Here is a 15,854-nt window from a genome sequence, read left to right on the forward strand (position 1 = left end):
ATGAAATACAGGTTCTTGAAGTTTATTTAGAATAGGAAATGTTTAATTAGTAATTGCATGCCATAATTTATTCGTTTAATATAAAGGTGTTTTGATTTTTGTATGCTTGTAAAAGTGTGAATTTATGTGCGTCTTTTATTCTTAGACGAGTTACCACTTAAGACTGCTAAAAGTGCGCGTGTACAGTTCCCTGATCCAAGACCACCTACAATAAATCAGACCTTAAGGCAGATATCGATAGTTGAGAGTATGGCGGTAATCGTGGGGGGAAACAAACCAGCATGCTTGTGTTTCCATAACGCATGTGTGTAACATTGTATATGTGACGTTCAAGAGAAGCGAAAGCATTTATTACTAGCTGTTATTTATGCTATATGCTGTGAATGTCGTCAAAAGTGCTACGCTAGTATTTATTTTCTATATTCTGTAGTAAGTTCGGCATAATTTAAAGTGTAAGCTGTTCTTGCGATGGGTCGAAGTGTTGTGTACCAGGATGTCAATCCAGTTACGGCAAAACATACGGTACCTCAACATTTAAGTTTCCCAAGGAAACAGCATTGAGGAACAAATGGATTAAACTAATTCATAGAGATAACTTTGAAGTGAACGATAAAGCTGTGGTGTGCATTAAGCATTTTGAACCTAAGTTTGTGGTTAGGGAAGACATTTTTCCTGTGGAAAATAGTGAACCAATACGTTATAAAATAAATAAAATAAAATCAAATAAAATATTAATTATTTTAATGTTAATTATTCTGTATGATGGTGATTGTAATTGTAATTGATATTTGCTTATCTGGATAATTATTCGGTATCAGACGCTTGACAATGGCTTTTTCGTAAAGGCAATGTTACTCGTAGTTGACCGTGAAATAAAATTGAAATAATCGGACTTCGTAGTTAAATCGTTTCCAAAGACTGCTGCGGTAGGTGCGGACTCATAATCTAAATCTCAATATTACAATAATTTGCCAGCCATGCCAAAACGTCGTACAGAGGTGATTGTCTACTAAACATAAAAAAGTTACACTGTTAGTTAAATCAGATATATTCAATGAATAAGCCTACAGTTCAAAATCCTACTTACTTTTATAAATATAAATTCTTTACAGAATCGAGTGCCTAGTGTGGTTGCAACTCGCAGTAATTTTCTATAACATGAAATATGGCGGTGTGCCAGACAATAAAATAAAATACGTGCTTCTCGCACCACTTCAACCAGAGCTCTCCTTTCTTAATCAAACATACGAGTAACGTAATTGTGCTTTTGTTTTATCAGCGACACAGCGCTGCAGTTGTGTGCCATAGGCTTTATTTATTTGTCACTGATTATTTATTTAATTAATATCTCGCGTTTCCGAGGAAACTCACGCTCGGCATGCAAATGTGCCTTTATATTGCCCCCTGAATTGCGAGGCGAAAGGACACACCTGCAGGCGAGCAATTCACCTAAAGGCACAAGAAAATCTAAGTTATCTACAACTATTTACATGACCCACATTATACTCATTATATACAAAATTTGAATGACGCGGGTGCGCCGTAAAAGTTCTTATGTTGGCAGATAGAGTGCGTACAGTTAGATCACGCGGCACAGTATTGCAGTTCATATTGTTCGTGTGCGCGCGTCTCTCAGTCGTTGCACCAAGAAAATTTTCAACCAAGATTACATATGAAGACTACATTCTATGACAGGTAACTTAGTTTTAAATTTACAATATTCGTTATAACACAATGCAACTTAGATTGTTGAATGTTCTTAGTTACATAGTATTGTTTTGAAATACTTCAAAGAAAAATGTCCGTATGTTTCAGGTGCGTTGACCTATACACATCGTGTCGTTATCACAGTTCATATTCATCTGCTGCACAATAATTTTTTACAGGTTAGTATCGTCGTGGTAAAGTTATTTGATCAGAGTAACATCGTTGTATAACAACGTGATTAATACATAAGCGTGTCCATTTCCTATTTTCATTATAGTCGTTGTGATGCAATTCGTTGTGAGTAAAAGCATTGCTTATTACAGATCAGACGTGACCCGCCGAGTAATTGGTCCACGTGCAGTTCATTTTTTACATTCCGTGGAAGCTTGGTTGTAGAACCTCGGACGGCACATAGCTGGCGTCGACCCTAGGACAGTCCAGGTAAGAGTGTCCGTCACATTTCGAGAACATTTCATTCCCTGAAGTTCCAACCAAAATTCTTCCACCCGTCGTGTTGTTTTCTGGACAGGCACTTTGTGTCCATTTAATCCAGTTAACATCTTGAAGTTAGGTACTGTAGTAATGTCACTAGACGATGCACGAATTATGCACTTCACATTTTCAGTTTTTTGCTGAATATAGCTCACCTAAATGTTCGTAGTTATTAATCAAGGAAATCGTTCATCGCGTTTACATAGGTACGATGCATAATGAATGGCATTAACCGTTTCCTTCACATAGGTTTCTGCGTAGTTGCAGAGTTAGTAATGTTCGTTAATGTCCGTGAATAGAGGTTCACTATGCAATGTCTTTTTGGCACTCGTTTTGTTCAAATTTTTACATGATACATCAGTTAAAAAAAAAAAAGTAATTATACATACACACGTCACATATTTTCTTAGTATAAACATAATACAGTTGCACATAAACATGTTTACATCATCATTACATCGCTATAGGTTATTACATTGTGTCACATTTGATTACATGAATTGCAGATATTTACGTCCTCTTTATCGGTTTTGTGATGTCATCTGAAATTAAGATAGGTTAGACACAACATTCATTACATCAGTAGGCAAGACCAGGCGTTTTCACTACTCAATAAATATTCAAAATAGTAAGAGAGAGAAAATGTTCGATTCATCGCGTTTTGTGCGTGTGTGTAGAGTGTCTGTGTGGCCTTGACTACTGGTAGATGCTTTTCGTGTTGAGAGATGTGCGTCTAATCTATTTCTCAAAGTAAAAGATCGCTTCACAGATGACGTCTGTCAGTTCGTCAGGTGTCATACAAAGTCAGTGGTACCTACAGTCACAAATGTTCCGTGAAAAATTAATATATCATTCACTGCTACGTAATCATAAATTTTACTTTAATATTCAGTCTTCTCGATGGAGCCGCGGCGTTGAAAGAAAAGTTCTTCTGTCTTCAACTGCGACTCTGGAACGCTGAAATGAAAATTTCTATACTACTTATTATCTGTGTTGTAACGAGTTGCTTAGCAATGTTTTGATGGGTATGACTTTGACATTATTCAGCATGAAATGCTCTAAGATCTCGGTGTGCGTATAGCCCAATAATTTTGTTAGTTCTACGATGTTGTAACAGATACGCACCAGGGTGCGGTATGTTAACAATTATATAAGGTCCTTCATATAGCAGACGCCACTTAGCGTTGCGTCGTTTGAGTGCAACAGATTTATGATGAGTACGAAGTAGTACAAGCATTCCTACCTCGAATTTTTGTTTTCTTTTTATTATGTTTCTGTGATGTTTGTTTCGTATTTGTGCGTGATGTGTCAATGTAGTCAATACTTCTTTTATTTTCTGTTCAGGTGTGATTTCCTTGTCTGACAACTTAGGTAATGGTTCTATCCACTGATCGTTCTGTTTGCAATTGAACATGATCTCGTTAGGTGTGTAATTTGTATCGTAAATATTTAAGTTATTGTGTACGTCTTCGAAAAGACTTAGGTAGGACACCCAATTAGTATGTTTTGATGAAATATAGGTCCTCATGAATCGATTTAATTCTCGGAAAAGTCTCTCAGTCGCGTTACATTGTGGACTAAACCTCGAAATAAATATACTTTTAATGTTATTGTCCTTCAAGAAATTTCTCCATTTGTACCCAGAGTAGTATGCTGCATTATCTGACAGAATTGCTTTAGGTTTTCCCACGTGCGTCAGGTAATCACTTGAGAATCTTCGTATTATAGCACTTGCAGTGGCGGATTTTAAAGCATAAAGTTTTACATGTTTAGAAAATACATCGTAAAAAGCTAAGATATATTTGACGCCTCCAGAGCTTGCTGGATGCGGTCCACTGATGTCAGTACACAGAATTTCCAGGGGTTTACTGGGTAAAATAGAATGTAAATCTGTTTTTGTGGATAAATTCTGAGGTTTTGATTTTTGACATATGACACATGTTTTCAGTTCCCTGTAAATTTTTCTTCTCATATTGCTAAAATAACAGTATGTGCTGAGCTTTGCCAAACACTTTTTCGTCCCATAATGACCCCAAACTAAGTGTGTGTGCCAAATTAAATTACGTTCAGACTCTTGGGGAATGCATACACACCAGTTAGTAGCATTTGGATGTCGTCGATAAAATAACACATCATTGTGTAACTTGTAATACTTAGTCGAAGGATGATTTTGTTTTTCTACCAGTAATGTTATTATCTTATACCAGTGAGGATCAGATTTTTGTAATTCAGCCATGTTTCTGCACATATCAATATAATATTGGTGATACTGCTTGTCTTGCATTAAGAGAATCCTGTAGTCATTTATATTTTCTAAGTCACTGTTGGTATCATTCATACCTTGTGGAAGTCTAGACAAAGTGTCCGCAATGGTGTTGTCCTTACCTCTTATGTACTTAATTTCAAAAGAGTAGTTCTGAAGTGTAACTGCCCATCGTGATAGTCTAGGATGTACAAGTTTACAAGTTAACAAAAATGTCAGGGCCTGGTGATCGGTGTAAATTACTGTATGTTTTCCAAATAAATAATAATTGAATTTCTTGAATGCCCATACTATGGAAAGTGTTTCTAACTCAGTAGTCGAGAATGTACGCTCACATTCAGTTAAAGTACGACTTGCAAACCCAATAATTCTTATCTGTTCCTTTTCTTTATTCTTTACAACTTGAAATAAGCAACAGCCCAAGCCAGTACGTGAAGCGTCACAAGTCATACAAAAATCTAAATTGAAATCTGGATGGCTCAATATGTTAGCATTCACTAAAGCATGTTTAATTGTATTAAAGTCATTCTGGCACTGTTCCGACCAGATCCAAACTTGATTCTTTCTGAGTAGATTTAGCAGATGTTTACTGTTCAAAAGTGGTTGTGGCAAAAAACGTCTGAAAAATGAACATAGCCCAAGGAATGATTTTAACTGCTTTTTAGTTCGAGGGCTAGGAAAGTTTCTGATAGCATCTAATTTACTGGGATCAGGACGTATGCCCTGTGAATTAATGATATGTCCTAAATATTTTATCTCACTGCAACCAAATTTTGATTTTCTTAGGTTGGCTGTGACTCCAGCTTGTGCAAATTTTTCTAAAATTCTTTGAAGTGTGTCAACGTGTTCATTCCAGGATTGTGTAGCTATCAGTATATCATCTACATAGTGTGTGACTGTCTCAACTAAATCGTCGCCTAGCACGGTATCCAGGGCTGTAATGAATACCCCAGAGCTGACATTCAGTCCGAAGGGTAGAACACAAAACTGATAGGTTCGCCCCCCGAACATAAATGCAGTATATTTCCGAGAATCAGGAGTGATACCCACCTGCCAAAACGAATTAGCGAGATCTATTGTGGAAAAATATTTTGCATCTAGAAATTTCTGTAATTGCTCTTCTAAATTTTCAGGTTTTGTGTGAACCGGTAAAATTATTTCATTAATAGCTCGTGCGTCTAACACTAACCTAATGCTTCCATTTGATTTTTTGACAACAAGTAGAGGACTACAGTAAGGTGAGGTGGATGGTTCAATGACCTTCCAGTCTAACATTTGTTTTAATTCTTGCCACACAGCAGGTCGTTGAGATAACGGTACGTTATATGTCTTGTGGTAGAAGATCTTGTGAGGCTTAACTTCAATCATGTACACATACGTGTTGATAACACCTAATCGTTTGGTAAAAACTTGTAAATATTTGGATAACACTTCCTGTAGTTTTATACGTTCATGTACACTGAGAGCTGTAGCTTCACTTATCTTATGATCAAGCAATGTTTTCAAGTCCATTAGCTCTGCGTCAGATGAGTGTGTTTGCATGTCTTGAATGTCTTTGTCAAGTACTAACTGAACCTTGTACCCTGTACAGTGTTTGTCATGCTTTAGAGTTCTCCTGTCCAAATCAATAATAATTACCCTGCTTTTATCATTTAAAATACATTTTCCTTTGGAGAAGTCTATAATGCAGTCCTTCTCGCTCATAATATCTATTCCTAATATGCAATTAGTCGCAAGGTTTTGTACAACCAGGAATGGCCATTGTACGGTTCCATTACCTATTTTAACGTTTACAAAAACTTGCTTCGTAACCCTACATGACTTATTACCTAGTGCAGTAGTTATTTTACAGTTTTGGGCAGGAAACTCAGGCACAGGTTCCAATTCACACATCTTTTTATAAAAATTAAAAGATAAAACGCTCACAGCTGCACCTGTATCTAGGACAATAGTAGTTGGAATCCCACCTACTACACCAGTAGTGGATGCTAAAACAATTTCATTTGTGTTTAAACGACATTGTGTACTGTCTTGTAAAAGTTCATCTGATATATTGTTATTGTGGTTGTATCTTATAAATAAAACAGGTAGTTTTTGTTTAGAATTACTCGGCATATCATTATTCTGTTGTTCAAGTGTGGTGTCAAATAACTGATTAACATTGAAGCCGCCCCCCAAGGATTCTTCAGCCACGACCTGGGGCAAAGTAGTGACTGTTTCTAGTTTGTTGGATTAGCATTTGTACTAGGTACTGACACAGATTGAGGTTGTGCATCAGGTGTCATTTCTATTATATTCACATTCGGATATTGCCTATTATGATCTCCAAACTTTTGCGGTTGTTGTTGCTGTTGCGCATTATAACTTACCTGTCGGTCGTAAGGTATGCTCCAATTTTGTCCTGGTGGCTGCTGTGGTAAAGCAGAGTTTGAATGAAAGTACTGTTCGTTACGAGTCCAACCTTGATGCTGTCTTGGCTCGTAGTTATTATTATTTCTATTTCTGTTTGTGTTTTTGTTATTACCTTTGTATCCGTTGTTACCGTTGTAGTTATTACCGCGGTGCCTTTTGTATGGATTGCCGCATGAAGTGTTATTACTGTTGTAACTACTGTTTGTATTGGAATACGCGTGTTGATTTTGATTTCCGTACTGAGACGGCATGTGAGTTTGCTGTTTTTGTTGTACCGCGTATCCAACTGTGGGCGCGCCAGAATTGTGTTGGCAAGCCTGCATGTTTTGCATACCACTAGTGTAAACATTGTGGCTGCTGTTTTGCCGCGCGAAGCGCTGGTCTTCAAGTAACATGTCAACCGAATCTAAAGCTGTTAAAAAATAATCTGAATCGTCATCCGGGATATGTAGAAGTTTTTCTTTAATGTTGAAAGGCAATTTGGCCTTCAACGCACGGAGTATATCACGCGTTGCGACTGGTTCGTCTAAAAAGTGTCCCATGTTCAAGTATTTTTCAAAATATCTGCGTAGGTTGCCATTTTTACTGTTAAAAGTTTCAGGTTCTAAAATTTGTCTTCTGAGTCGCTCCTGGACGGATTGCGACCAGAATTTGTTCAGAAAAGCACGCTCAAACTCACTGTACGTGGTACATACGTCAGCTTGACTGTATGCCCAGACAGCTGCATCGCCTTGGATGTAACCGACAATATATGAAATCTTTTTCCGGTCACTCCAAGTGCGTGGAAATGCGTTACTAAAAGATTTAAGAAAAATCACCGGGTGAATGGTTCGTTTTTCTGGGATAAAAATCTGAAATTGCCTGTGTTTCATTAAGCTTTCGTCTTCCTTTGCATTATGATATGGATTTGTCCCACTGTAATTACTGCTATGTCCAGCTGGCGAGTAATTACGATAATGTTGCTGTGGTTTACCATGATAACAGCTTGTGTTTGTGTTTGCACATCGTGGTATGTGTTGTAGTCGTGGTGCGTTTTGTTCTTGTGTATTTGTCGTGTGCGGAATGTGTGTATCATACTCGAATGTATATTGGTTTCTGAACTGTACATTTTGACTGATATTTTCGTTACATTCAGACAGTGGTCGATCGGTGAATTGTCCCATGGGTGCAGTGACGGATTGTACTGCGTCACTGATCAGCTGTTTGTTATTAGTAATGTATTGCGCTACGGAGTCGTGCACAATTGTTGGTAAATTTTCACGTAAGCATGTATCAAAATGTTTGTCTTTGTTCACTACCCAATCATTAAATTCTTTATTAATATTTTCAAAATGAGCTGTGGCATCAGTTTGTAAGATGTCAGTCAGGTGTTGTTCAACATTGTCAAATTTATTCTGTACGTCAGTAATTCGTTTTTCAAGGTTGTCGTGTAGTGAAGGATATGTTTGAATTTGTTCAGTAAGAACTTCACACGTGACATTAAGGTTTTTTATTTGTGTCTGTAAAAGTGCTACGTCAGTTGTAGTCTTTTCTTGTCTCGTATTAAGCTGGGAAAATTTAGTACTGAGTTCAGTCATCTGTTTGGTCAGTGTGGCGTCTATAAGTTCCACACGTTTACATAAAGTGTCATTACCTGTCTTGAGTGCTATGAGGTCAGATTTAATTGCGTCATTTTGTGTCTTTAAGGTTGCCATGTTTTCGGCGTTCTGTTTGATTAACATTTGTAACATGTCGGCAATGTTTACCGTTTGCAAGGTCTCTGCCCCCGCCGCGTCATTAGACGTGACGTCATGCATTAACATGGGCTCTGATTGAGACTTTGAAATTTTTGTGGTGGACGGCCTATTGTCAAAATTTTCGTCAACACTTGCGTCAATGTTTGATGAATCGTCACTACCGGTTGCTGTCGTAAAGTCATTTTCTAACACTTGTCTCACGTCCGAGTCGGATTGCGTCTGAATAGTACGTCCTTGCTGTTCCATTTTTGCGTATTGTTTTCTAGTTATTACCATGCCACACGTGATATATGTTTCAAGAAAATATTTGACACTGATTTTAAAATAAAATGCAGTTGAGCATGAATCGCTCGTAGCAACAATGGCTGTCTATTAATTTAAAAATATAAACTGAATTTGAGATTATTGGTAATGGCTGCTGTCCATGTTACTACGTATCGTACAGAAGTCGGCCATATTGTACACTCGTGTATTGGTATTGTTGCATACGTTATTGTTTAGGGAAAAGTACTGAGAATGAAATTTATCACTGAAACTGTTATGCGGAAAAGAACCACTACAGAATTTACTGAAAAGCTAATACACTGAATTATACGTCTGGTCAAGCCTGCCAATGCAAGGATGCTGCGTCTTACCTTATTTTGCTGGAAGCTTCTTTGCGTCTTCCGGCAAAATTTCAGAATTGCAATGTCTTCAAATTTTGTTATCTCTCATACATTGACCTCCAGGTCCAGAAAGTTGATTTTTTACATGAAACAAAGAGAGCAATGTAACAAATGACAAAATAACAAGTCCGACACGCAGTCGCCAATATAAAATAAATAAAATAAAATCAAATAAAATATTAATTATTTTAATGTGAATTATTCTGTATGATGGTGATTGTAATTGTAATTGATATTTGCTTATCTGGATAATTATTCGGTATCAGACGCTTGACAATGGCTTTTTCGTAAAGGCAATGTTACTCGTAGTTGACCGTGAAATAAAATTGAAATAATCGGACTTCGTAGTTAAATCGTTTCCAAAGACTGCTGCGGTAGGTGCGGACTCATAATCTAAATCTCAATATTACAATAATTTGCCAGCCATGCCAAAACGTCGTACAGAGGTGATTGTCTACTAAACATAAAAAAGTTACACTGTTAGTTAAATCAGATATATTCAATGAATAAGCCTACAGTTCAAAATCCTACTTACTTTTATAAATATAAATTCTTTACAGAATCGAGTGCCTAGTGTGGTTGCAACTCGCAGTAATTTTCTATAACATGAAATATGGCGGTGTGCCAGACAATAAAATAAAATACGTGCTTCTCGCACCACTTCAACCAGAGCTCTCCTTTCTTAATCAAACATACGAGTAACGTAATTGTGCTTTTGTTTTATCAGCGACACAGCGCTGCAGTTGTGTGCCATAGGCTTTATTTATTTGTCACTGATTATTTATTTAATTAATATCTCGCGTTTCCGAGGAAACTCACGCTCGGCATGCAAATGTGCCTTTATAACGTGTGCCACGAAAAATACCAAAACTAACAAATGATGCAATTCCAACCATCTTTCCTAATCAACCTTCTTATCACACAGTACCAGTTCCTAAGCAAAGGAAGAATCCTGAAGATTGTGTTCAACAGCTACTGGAACGGGATGAATGTAGTTTCAGTAAGTGGTGCGAAAATGACAATATACCTGACTTTCAGCATTTTAAAAGCGAAGTGCACAAAAGGAATGTTTGTCCATTTACAATTTCAGTAAAGGATGACTACGTATCTTTCATTAAATTAAAGGATGATTCAGTCAGTGATGTGCCATTAGTTTCAGTGTGCTTCAAGATATCAAGTTCCTTGGAAGTAAAATGTTTCACAAAAATGTGTGTTTGCCAACGGAAACCTTGAAATGGACACTACAGTCTGGGGAGGAAGAGAACTTGAAATGTGACAAGTGGACGAAATTTGATAATCTGGTGAGTCACCTAAATGGTTTCACAGATAACTCTAATGGCACCATTGACAAGATTATAATTTTAGTCAATGTTCTCAAACAAGCACTAAAAGCTGGTAGTGATTTTGACGCTGAAATAGCACCTAAAATAGAATTAGTTTTGGAACAATTACAACTCGCAATAACAAAGCAAAGTAGATATTCTTCTGAGCTGATATGGGCAGCAACCATTTGCTTTTCATTTCCTGGTCCCTACCATCACTTGAGAAAAACAAATGTATTAACATTACCTCATCCTGTCTATTTAAGGCAGTTTCTATGCAAAATGGGTCCAAATAAACCTTGTATTGGTCCATCACAGGTAGCTGTTTCGAGGGAAAGAAATAAATTTCTTCAGGGAAGTTACAAGGCAATTTCAGTGATGCTAGATGAAGTTTATGTTAATTCAAAATTCTCTTATAAGGTGGGAAAGATACTTGGTGTTGCTGAGAATACTTCAGATACTACAACAGCAGGTACAATGCAAGTTGTCATGGCATCATCTTTACATTCTGATATAAAGAAGTGATAGCTCTCTTTCCTGTAAAAAATGTTAATTCTGATACTATAGTGAAAATGACAATTGATGTATTAAAGTTAATGCATGAGCTTCAGTATGATGTTATATGCCTGGTAAGAGATAACCATAGCACTAATAGAAAAATGTATCAGCTTATGTATGGTGGCACTTTACAGCCGTGTATTACAAATCCAGTCGCTCCATCCAAATTTCTCTTTCTTCTGTTTTACAATGTGCACTTGCTTAAGTGTATCAGAAATAACTGGTTGAATGCAAAAAATGAATCCTTCATAATGCCAAATATTGAGGATACATTTGCTTTCATCAATACCTTTCTACACAGTGATGAAGGGAATGCTGCATGTGAATATACCGTCAGTGAAACAAAGTTTTCAGATTTGAGGAACCTATTTCATTCTGAGAAAAATAAACTGTTGAAACTTGCCCCAAAGCTAGTGAGAAAGGCAGTATATCCAACTTCTATTGAGAAACAGAATGTTACCCTTGCTCTCAGTGTTTTTGATTCTAAAAATGTGGCAGCACTAGAAATTTTGAAAAGTCAGGGGATTGAGATTTCTGATGGCACTATTCAGTTATTGAAATTAATCATTAAATGGTGGACAGTTTCTAATGTACAGCATCCCATGAAAGGCAAATACACATCAGATGATAATTCTAGCCCAATCACTGGACCTATTGACTCCAAACTTGTGTTTCTTGAAAATTTGAAAATATTTCTTCATATCTAGCATGCATTGCCTACTCATGGAAAATTAACCAATGAAACATACACTGCTTTCTCTCACACACTTGCAACAACAGTTCAGTTATGCAGATACATTTTTAACACTTACAACTGGTCCTATATTCTTACAGCAAAATTACAAACTGATGCTTTGGAAGCAAGATTTGGAGCTTATAGAAGGCTAAGTGGCTGCACATATAATGTTTAAGTTGAGCAAATCTTGGAATCTGAGAGGAAACTGAAAGTAATAAGTCTACTAAAGCTCAGATCTACTAAACATGGTGAATTTACATTAAATGATTTTGCAGCAATAGTAAATTACTGCATAAAAAACCAAAAGTATGAAAATTTAGATAAATTAGAACCTGCTCGAGAGGAACTAGTAAACATTCCCATGATGGATGAAAACTTAAAAGTCTTGGTTTGTATTGCTAGCTACACAAACCAAAACAGTGCTTGAGAAGCTGCAAAAAGGTGGAAAATGTTCAGGCTGTGAAGAAATGTTGCAGACACAGGATTAAATTTTGTTGCAGTGTGAAACCAAAGAACTCCTTTCCTATTTCAACCAACTGAATCGTGGGGGATTGAAGTGTCCTTCTTCTATAATGATTTCCTTGTGTTGTAATATATATAAACTTTTTCGAGTTCTGATTAGCAGCACATATGAACCAGAATTCCTAAAACTTGAAAATCAGAGAGATGCAGTACTTGCCTTAGGAATTGAATTGTGTGAAAATGCCGTTAGTAACCTCAGTGATGTGTGCAAATGTGGCAGTCCTTTAAAGACAATAATCAAGAAAAGTATTGAAGTGCTTTCAAATATTTCAATTAATAATTACACAAAACTGTTGAATGAAAAGTGTGTTTCAAAGAAAATTGCTCGAACACTAGTCAAACAAAAAAGAGGAACTCATGAAGACATTGCAGCAAAACCAACAAAACGCAAAGTGGCCAAGCTGAGCAGCAAATAAATCCAACAGGTACTCAAAATCAAACACTTCTAACATATTACATAATGACAGTGACTAGAATTAACTGCATATCGTTTAATACAATTTTGTGCTTTAGTTACACGCTTCATTTATTATTGCTATGTAGCTTCTATTGTGCAAATTATTATTAGTGTCCAAATATGCCATTTACATGTGTTTTGTAGTAGTTTTTTGGATTTGATTTCGAGTTGCATCTCATAATTTTACGTCGTCGTAGTTCTTATTATGTAATTTGTGGCTTTAGTGACAACTTTTTATTTAAGTTTGAAGATAGAAACATACATAACAATACATTTCTTACGCAATTTAGAATCTACTTTCCATTTATGATTGGATTGGATTGTTTTGGGGGAGGAGACCAGACAGCGAGGTCATCGATCTCATCAGATTAGGGAAGGACGGAGAAGGAAGCCGGCCATGCCCCTTCAAAGGAACCATCCCGGCATTAGGGGAAATCACAGAAAACCTAAATCAGGATGTCCAGACGCGGGATTGAACCGTCGTCCTCCCGAATGTGAGTCCAGTGTGCTAGCCACTGCGCCATCTCGCTCAGTCCATTTATAAAGTTTGTAAATTATTTGTATTAGGGTAACGCTGAAATACTTGGCCTAAGACGGCCGCCATCTTGGTTTCTGTGTTGTGGTCTGATGTATTGTAGGGGTCTTGCCTGACCTGTGCGGTGATTTCATTTTGTGATTTTGAACCGAATAGAGACAAATCCAATTTCATTTAGACTTTACGTAAGATAGACACATCACATTATTACAAAAAGTTGTTTAGCCCATTAGGGAAAATTGAACCTGCGCACTCGATTTGAAACACGTTACATGCTAGCACGTGATTGAGCTTTTCATTAAATTCCATATAATAATTGCAAACGTTCTTGGACTTAATGCACGAAGTTTAAAATTACTCTTTGAGACAAATACTAATTTTTTATAAAGACGAACCGAAAATTTATTCATAATATCGAGTTTCTGTTTGAATTAGGACACTTCACCTTGTTGATCACATTGCTTAGCAACACTGTAATGCAAATCAATTCATTTATTAGAAGTCCCATTACACATACAAACAGTTACACGGAATTTGCTGATCGAATGTGAGTATAAGGGTGTTCTTTTCCAGAAATGCCAATAAACCAACGGTTTCAAAAGTTAAATTACCAACTGTTGTGTAACATCGTTGATATTGCATTTCACTGACAAACACTATTTTTATTGATAAATAAACATTAACTGCAAGTAGGTTTTGAATACTCACCAACACTGCCAAGCAGCAGTTCACATCACAACCAGTAATAACTGAATGGGCATTACTTCATCAAAACAGAGCAATCAGCTTCCAATTCTAGGATAAACTGTACCAGGTGGAATTATTAAAATCTTGTGTAAGTGTAATAATGTTTATCTGAACACTCCTACCATACATCATTATTTCAAATTAACTGGACAGATTATTAGTTGGAAACGAATTCATCCACAACAGATTGTCCCACACCACTACTAAACTTTTATCGTTACTCTTCACAAGAGATCTCAAAAAGCCGGGATCAAAAAACAAGAAACGAAGAGACATCAGTATAGCAGCCATGGCTTATTAAACTGATAGTTCGATAATTCTCACACCTGTCAAAACCTGCTTTCTTTAGCACTGGAATTATTATATTCTTCTTGAAGTCTGTCCACAGCTCGTGGTCTCGCAGTAGCGTTCTCGCTTCCCGAGCATGGGGTCCTGGCGGGGTCAGGCACTTTCATTTGCCTCGAGATGACTGGGTGTTGTTGTGTCGTCTTCATCATCATCATCATCATCATCATCATCATCATTCATCCCCATTACGGTCGGAGGAAGGCAATAGCAAGTCACCTCCGCTAGGACCTTGCCTAGTACGGCGGTGTGGGTCTCCCGCATTGTCCCCTGTCAAGGAGTATGGGACCTCATCACCGTCATCTAGAAGCCTGAGAGTATTTCGCCTGCCTCATACATTTTGCTCACCAGATGGTTGAGTTTTGTCAGGGCTGGCTATCCCAAGGCTATCAGTAGTTCTAAAGGAATGTTGTCTACTCCCCGGTTTCTTGTTTCGACATAGGTCTTTCAGTGCTCTGTCAAACTCTTCACACAGTATCATATCTCCCATTTCATCTTCATTTACGTCCTCTTCCATTTTCATAATTTGTTCTCAAGTACATCGCCCACCGTTCTGCTTTACCTTCCTTGTTTAGAACTGCTTTTCTATCTGAGCTCTTGATGTTCATACAAGTGGTTCTCTTTCCTCCAAAGGTCTCTTTGTCGTTATTTAGAATTTTTGTAATATATCTTTTTTGCATTTGTGCCTTCCAGTGCGGCCTCCCCACCTGTCCAGTCCCCTTGCTCAGGCGCCGCAGCCGTAAGCGTTAGATGCCACACTGCTAATGCAGATATCTCAGTTTCAGACTACCCATATATCTGCACTTCTCAACACAATTCAGTGGCTACTCGGCAACGCTGCACGGCGGACAGAGACAGCTCCGCCTACTACAGCTGCGAAGGTGGTGACCTTTTTGCAACTTCTGCGAACAAGATGAGGAATGGCTCGAGTGGGTGGCTCAGTTTGAGGCGCATTTACTCGCCCACGACTTTCCAGGTACTGTGAAGCTTCCCATATATTATCAACAGTAGGAAGTGCAGTGTTCCGTCATATTAACAAACTTTTTCCTAACGCCACTCCGAGTGAACTGTCTTATGAAACGGTTATCTCTTCGGTAATTGACTATTATGACCAGCAAGTGAATGTGGTAGGAGCTAGGTATCAATTCTTCAATTGCAAAAAACGGTCAGAACAAACATATCGCATGTGGGTCACAGATTTGCAGGGTCTGATAAGAAAATGCAAATTTAAATAGCTTGCGATTCTTTATATTCAGATGTAATATTGCGTGATGCGATCGTGTACAAAGTACCTGATTGCAAAATCAGAGAACAGATTTTAAAACAGTCCGACCCATCATTTCAGCAGATTGTGCAA

This window comes from Schistocerca cancellata, chromosome 1 (genome assembly GCF_023864275.1).
Source record: "Schistocerca cancellata isolate TAMUIC-IGC-003103 chromosome 1, iqSchCanc2.1, whole genome shotgun sequence".
NCBI classification, from domain to species: Eukaryota; Metazoa; Arthropoda; class Insecta; order Orthoptera; family Acrididae; genus Schistocerca; species Schistocerca cancellata.